Here is a 7,317-nt window from a genome sequence, read left to right as displayed (position 1 = left end):
ACTTTAGGAGGACGTTCTATTTTGGTTATTCTGTGGTCATATGAGAACGTTATAAAGAGGACATTCGGGACGTTAACAGAATACGTTCTTACATGGTCCTCTTGTAGTCATACAATAACGTTTGCAATATGACTTTAGGAGGACGTTCTATTTTGGTTATTCTACGGTCACATAAGAACGCTATAAAGAGCACATTCGGAACGTTAACAAAACGTTCTCACATGGTCCTCTTTTAGTCATACAGTAACGTTCGCAATATGACTTTAGGAGGACGTTCTATATTTGGTCCTCTTTTAGTTATATAATAACGTTTGCAATATGACTTTAGGAGGACGTTCTATTTTGGTTATTCTATGGTCACATAAGAACGTTATAAAGAGCACATTCGGGACGTTAACAGAACGTTCTCACATGGTCCTCTTTTAGTCATATAATAACGTTCGCAATATGACTTTAGGAGGACGTTGTATTTTGTTTATTCTATGGTCACATAAGAACGTTATAAAGAGCACATTCGGGACGTTAACAGAACGTTCTCACATGGTCCTCTTTTAGTCATACAGGAACGTTCGCAATATGACTTTAGGAGGACGTTCTATATTGGTTATTCTGTGGTCATATGAGAACGTTATAAAGAGGACATTCGGGACGTTAACAGAATACGTTCTTGCATGGTCCTCTTGTAGTCATACAATAACGTTTGCAATATGACTTTAGGATGATGTTCTATATTTGGTCCTCTTTTAGTTATATAATAACGTTTGCAATATGACTTTAGGAGGACGTTCTATTTTGGTTATTCTATGGTCACATAAGAACGTTATAAAGAGCACATTCGGGACGTTAACAGAACGTTCTCACATGGTCCTCTTTTAGTCATACAGTAACGTTCGCAATATGACTTTAGGAGGACGTTCTATATTTTTGGTTTTTTTTTAGTTAAATAATAACGTTTGCAATATGACTTTAGGAGGACGTTCTATTTTGGTTATTCTATGGTCACATAAGAACGTTATAAAGAGCACATTCGGGACGTTAACGGAACGTTATCACATGGTCCTCTTTTAGTCATACAGTAACCTTCGCAATATGACTTTAGGAGGACGTTCTATATTGGTTATTCTGTAGTCACATAAGAACGTCATAAAGATGACATTCGGGACGTTAACGGAACGTTATCACATGGTCCTCTTTTAGTCATACAGTAACCTTCGCAATATGACTTTAGGAGGACGTTCTATATTGGTTATTCTATATGTGACGGAGTGGCACAATTATGAAAACCAACCTTTTACCAGTAAGAAAATCCGACTACGCCACCCTAGAAATTAGCTCTAGGGAACAATACTCAAAACCCAAGAATGAAGTAATTAAGCACACAGGTTCGGTTCCCTCATGCAAGTGAACAAGAGACGTGGGTATAATATAAAAATACAAATGTTTATTAATACAAGAATGTGCTAAAATGGACACTAAAATGTCAAAGAAGCAACAGGAGATCCCACTTTAAATGGAAGAAAATGAATTTACACAAAGAATGAATGTAGATAATAACACAAAATCAACTTTAAATATGAAAGCAAAATAAATACCAGCAGGGCTGAGGCTCCCAACGGCAGGAAACAAAATGGAGTCTGGTTTTACAAGGGCACACTTTCACGCACACACACCAAGGTGCACTCAGATCACACTACCACACACTCAAAGTGGTACACAGCACGCAATAAAGAAGAACCACCACCACAAAGAGGAGGATCCGTTCACCCGTGGGACCCCAGCTCCTGCAATAGACCAAAAATAAATGAATAAACTATAACAAACAAATAAACACCATTAACTTAAAGCAAAATACAACACAAACATCAATTAACTAATAAAACAACTCCAAACAAAGGTGGGTATCAATACCACATAAGACTGGAAGAAAACATTAGGAAAAAATCAAATAAATTCAAACAAAATTACAAAGCAACTTGAAGTTAGATGTAAACGGCATATAAATCAAGTTGCATTAATAAAGGAAAAATAACATACAAATAAAACAGCAAACACAACAGTATATAATTACACATATATATATATATAGTACGATAACCAAAAAGAACACAAGACAAACTTGACTCCCACAAAATTAATCAAAAGAAAATAAAGGACAAAACTAAACAGTTATTTTCTCTCAATAAAATGAGATCGTCATATTCTCCATGTTGATGCACAAGCAGGAAACGAAACAATAGGAACCAGACGAACAATCCCCTTTCAACAACGATGATGATGGCGTCTGCACGACAGTGTGAACAGCAAAACCGTAGGATTGTGAGCAGAACGTCAGCAGCGCAAAGCGGAAAACAGCAGTAAATACAATATAAAACAAGAAAGAACAAGAGGGAGAATCCGTCAAGGTATCATGCAAAATAGAAAATGTACAGGCACAGATCTATAAATCATGCCCACCGATAGCACCCTGAGAGGCAAACAGTCATTAAATCCACCAAGCAGCACCGACAACACACTGACACCAGGCCAAAACGACACTATAATTTACGGAAGAAAGCGCTTTAAAAGACCAACCAGTTTTAAAATAACCGCCTGTTACAGCACAGCGCGCTTACCTGCAACCACCGTAAACACGGGCACAAAGGGGGAAAGTCGGACGTGACGCATCACAGGCAACAACCAATCAGCCTTTATATTGAGGATACTAGTTGCTGATAGGTAAATTCGGCTGTCAGTCACCTAATTTCATTACATTCCACCCCCAGTTTCTGCAACGTCGCCCCGACGGTGATCTAAACGGCAGCCCACCCAAAACTGTCAGTTCCAAGGCCGAAACAGGGTACTAACTGTACTACAAACTATACTAGACACTGAACCAGCACCTACTGCTCGAGGGAGGTGATGCATGTTAGAGTGATGACCTGCAGTTCTCCTCCCGGTTCTTCTCACTACACTCTCGGCAACCTCCAATGAATTGGGAGGCAATGCAACTGGCTGCAAACCCCCCCTCAACCTCAGAACCGTCTGTTACTCTACCGGCTTCTACAGATAACGCACCACCAGATGTCTGAGGGACAGAAGAAATGACAACATCTTGTGGCCTCAACCTACCTCTATCTTGTGGTGTCTCTGGCACCAAGACAAACAAATCCTCCTCATCATGCTCCTCTTCGAGAGGTTGCAAAGGTTCAATAACCAAAGGGTCACCAGTTCAACTTGGGCAGCTTGCTGCAACACCACTGGAACAGCAACCCCTGGGCACAACTCCTGCACCTCTACTGTACCTGGAAAGTTTTGTCGTGACAAAGCATCAGCATTGCGATTGCTTTTCCCTGACCTATATTTGATCTCAAAGTCAAATGCTGCAACTTGGGCAGCCCAACGCTGTTCCATCGCACCCAACTTTGCGGAAGTCAGGTAGCTAAGGGGGTTGTTATCAGTAAATACCACACATTTATGGCCCAGCAAGTACTCCCTAAATTTCTCAGTCATGGCCCACTTGAGCGCTAAAAACTCCAGTTTCATAGAACTGTAGTTAGTTGTATTGCGCTCAGTGGGCCTAAGACTGCGACTACCATACGCTATAGGGCGCACCTTACCTTGCTGCTCCTGTGAAAGGACTGCCCCTAGTCCCCCATGACTAGCATCTACCTCTAAAATAAACGGTAGCGAGAAGTCAGCATAGGCAAGCACTGGGGCTGTGGTCAATTTACCTTTCAACCCCTCAAAGCTACACTGACATTCCGCAGACCAGGCTTCAGCAAACTCCCGAGCACTGCGCTTTAGAGGTTTTGGGTTTGCTAGCTGAGCCACCAACCTATGAAGAGGGGCAGCCAACTTGGCGAACCCCTCCACAAAGCGCCGGTAGTAGCTAGCAAATCCCAAAAATGAGCGCAACTCCGAAACATTAGTCGGACGGGGCCATTGTGCAACTGCCTCTACTTTACCTGGGTCAGTAGAAACCCCCTCAGAAGAGATGACATGCCCCAAATAATGTACTTCCTTTTTAAAAAAGGCACACTTGGATAGTTTGGCCTTCAAACCTTCCCTCTGCAAGCGGCTCAAGACAACCTCCAACCGAGCAAGATGTTGATCTACGGAGGAGGAAAAGACAATAATATCATCAAGATATAGGAGGAGGGACTGGCACTGCTGGTCCCCAAACAACCGCTCCATCAAACGTTGGAAGGTGCTTGGGGCGTTGCATAACCCGAACGGCATTCTGTTCCACTCAAAGAGACCAAATGGGGTGCAGAAAGCAGTCTTGGATTTGTCCCCCTCAGCTACAGGTACTTGGTTGTACCCGCTGGCCAGGTCCATGGTGGAAAACCAACGGGCCCCAGCCAGCGAATCCAAAGTCTCCTCAATACGTGGTAGAGGGAACGCATCCTTCCTAGTTTTTGAATTTAAGCGACGGTAGTCTACACACATTCGCAGACTACCGTCCTTCTTTTTAACCAACACAATAGGTGAAGCATAAGGACTGCAGCTCTCTCTTATTACCTGGGTTTCCAATAACTGATTGATATGTGCCTTTACCACCTCATACTCAGATGGAGGAATGCGCCTGAACCGCTGCCTGACCGGGATGTCATCCAACAAGGGGATATCATGAGATATCAAGTTGGTGCATCCCAAATCACCATCGTGTGTGGAGAACACGGGTACATACTTCTCCAACAATGCTCTAACCTTACCCTGTTCTTCTTCTGACAACACAGAAAGATCCAAAGTGGCTATCTGTTCCTGCACAGTAGGAGAAACCTGCACAACCTGTGCACTCACCTTAGCTGTAACCGTCTTAACTTCTGCAACTTCTGGAGGTAAACTAACCACATCAACCTGATTCACAGTGCCAATAACAGTGCTAGCATACAACACTACGTCCATGGTACCAACATTCACTATTGGCACATAGACCGTACCACTGTCCACCCTTAGAAGAGCAGGGGAGGCCAACAAACCTGCCGGTAGACCAGAAGTGGGTGGTTCAAACAGTACAGTACCACTTGCGTACTGCACAGAACAGGTTGCAGCAACAAATTTCATGGTGCCACCCGTGATGCGACATGCCCGACGTCCACGCACTCTGACTCGCCCCTTACAATCCACAGCTGGCTGAGCATCAACCTGGTGGCAATGTTGTAAAGCCTGAAAAACAAAACTAGGGGCCTGTGACACCGACGGTAAATCAAAAAGAGCTGCACCATGTTGGCCAAGGAGCTCCCGGTAGCAGCGGCTGAGGATGTTCATGCCCAACACCCCAGGAACGTGCACACACACCACCAGGAGGATCCCTGACCACCAAAATGCCACAGCCTAAAACTACTCGCCCACAAAGCTCCACGTCCAATTCCAAATAACCAATATAGGGAATTGTAAGGCCGTTTGCAGCTCGAAGCTGCAACCAATTACATGACCTAAGCTGCTCCTGACCCCACAACCCAAAATTAGTCATAAAACAACTCTCTGTCATGGTGGACACCATTGAACCAGTGTCCACCAGGCAAGGTACCTGAACCCCACCCATAAATACAACGAGCTGTGGACAAGAAGACATAAAACGTGACATAAAATCAGTAGCGGTGACATTTGAGCCTATCCTTTTCCCAACCAAGTTGCGGCCCTGCAACTCGGTGGGAACTAGTTTTCCGACGGCTGCATGGACGATGACTGCTCACCCCTCATTAAAGCCAAATTCACACGAGCCGGCGGTGGGCGGACAGGCATCCGCTCCCCGTCGCAATCTCTAGCAAAATGGCCAGGCCAGGTTTCTGACACCTTCTGCAAATTAAATTAGCCCTAGATGGTCGTGAATGTGACTGAGGATTTTGAAGCTGAGCCATACTTTGAGATAACTGATTTAATTGTTGCTGCTGCTTCCGCAGCATGTCCCGCAGTTCACTCATTTCTGACACTGCTGAACCATCACTACTATTAAGGTGCTGCCGTCCCTGTACCCCATATTGAATGCCATAAGCGGATGGAACGGACTGACTTCGACCACGCACCCCCCCAGGCATACCCTCTCTTTCCCAACGAAGGGCTTCGCTGCGAACATCAAATAATGTGACAGTGGGTTGACGACGCACTAACTGCTTCAGTTCACGTCGAAGAGCACAATCATTAACATACTCAACAAACTGATCCCTCAGCAAAATTTCACCATTAGGGATGCCATGAGGGGACTGATTTTTAACTTTTTCCAGAAGACTCATCAAGGCCAAAGAAAACTCTACCAAAGTTTCCCCTTCCTGTTGTCTTCTGGAAAAAAAAACTCTTGAAGTGCTACGTAAGACTTTGTGCAACCATACAATTCGCGCAATACTCGAATAATTTGTTTTGGATCCTCCCTCTCGTTCACTGACCGATAACGAATTTCTTCCCTCGCCTCTCCCTCCAGATGATCAACCAAGAAAAATGCCTGATCAACTGTAGACAGACGGCGAAGCCGCATACAAGCCTGAGCCTCCTCCACCCACTCGTCGATGCCAATGCCCGACCGACCACTAAACTTTGGGCACTTACGATCTCGAGGAACAAAAACAAACCGTTCCATTGCCGATGCATCAGCACCAACGAGTGGGGGATCTGCAACTGCAGGAATAGAAACATTAGATGGGCCTGGCTGTGCAACAGACACTTGTTCTTGTCTCAATCGTTCATTATCCGATTTTAATTGGGCTACCAAATCTCTTAACTCACGCATTTCATCCTCCATAATTGCAAATGCACCAGCACTTACCACTAATACGTAACTGAATTTAACTTGTGCCGGACCACCGAAAGGGACTGCCTCTGTCTGGTTCCTAACAAAAAGAAAAACAAAAAGAACAGAACAAATACTCAAACAAACCCACGTCTCTGTACTAAAGAGGGAATCCTGCCGACTACGCCAGAATGTGACGGAGTGGCACAATTATGAAAACCAACCTTTTACCAGTAAGAAAATCCGACTACGCCACCCTAGAAATTAGCTCTAGGGAACAATACTCAAAACCCAAGAATGAAGTAATTAAGCACACAGGTTCGGTTCCCTCATGCAAGTGAACAAGAGACGTGGGTATAATATAAAAATACAAATGTTTATTAATACAAGAATGTGTTAAAATGGACACTAAAATGTCAAAGAAGCAACAGGAGATCCCACTTTAAATGGAAGAAAATGAATTTACACAAAGAATGAATGTAGATAATAACACAAAATCAACTTTAAATATGAAAGCAAAATAAATACCAGCAGGGCTGAGGCTCCCAACGGCAGGAAACAAAATGGAGTCTGGTTTTACAAGGGCACACTTTCACGCACACACACCAAGG

The 7,317-nt window shown here is 44.0% G+C and overlaps 1 long non-coding RNA gene across 1 annotated transcript; it reads right to left on the bottom strand.

The window, feature by feature from the left end:
- Positions 1-1,419: 1,419 nt before the first annotated feature.
- Positions 1,420-2,998, bottom strand: LOC127168882 (uncharacterized). Its single transcript, XR_007828154.1, has 2 exons — positions 2,613-2,998; positions 1,420-2,534 (listed from the first exon to the last, which is right to left on the bottom strand). It is a non-coding gene; the product is annotated as an uncharacterized LOC127168882 (long non-coding RNA).
- Between the last annotated feature and the right edge of the window lie 4,319 nt (positions 2,999-7,317).

The sequence above is a fragment of the Labeo rohita genome, chromosome 1 (genome assembly GCF_022985175.1).
Source record: "Labeo rohita strain BAU-BD-2019 chromosome 1, IGBB_LRoh.1.0, whole genome shotgun sequence".
Lineage (NCBI taxonomy): Eukaryota > Metazoa > Chordata > Actinopteri > Cypriniformes > Cyprinidae > Labeo > Labeo rohita.
This window is presented reverse-complemented; position numbering and strand designations above follow the sequence as displayed.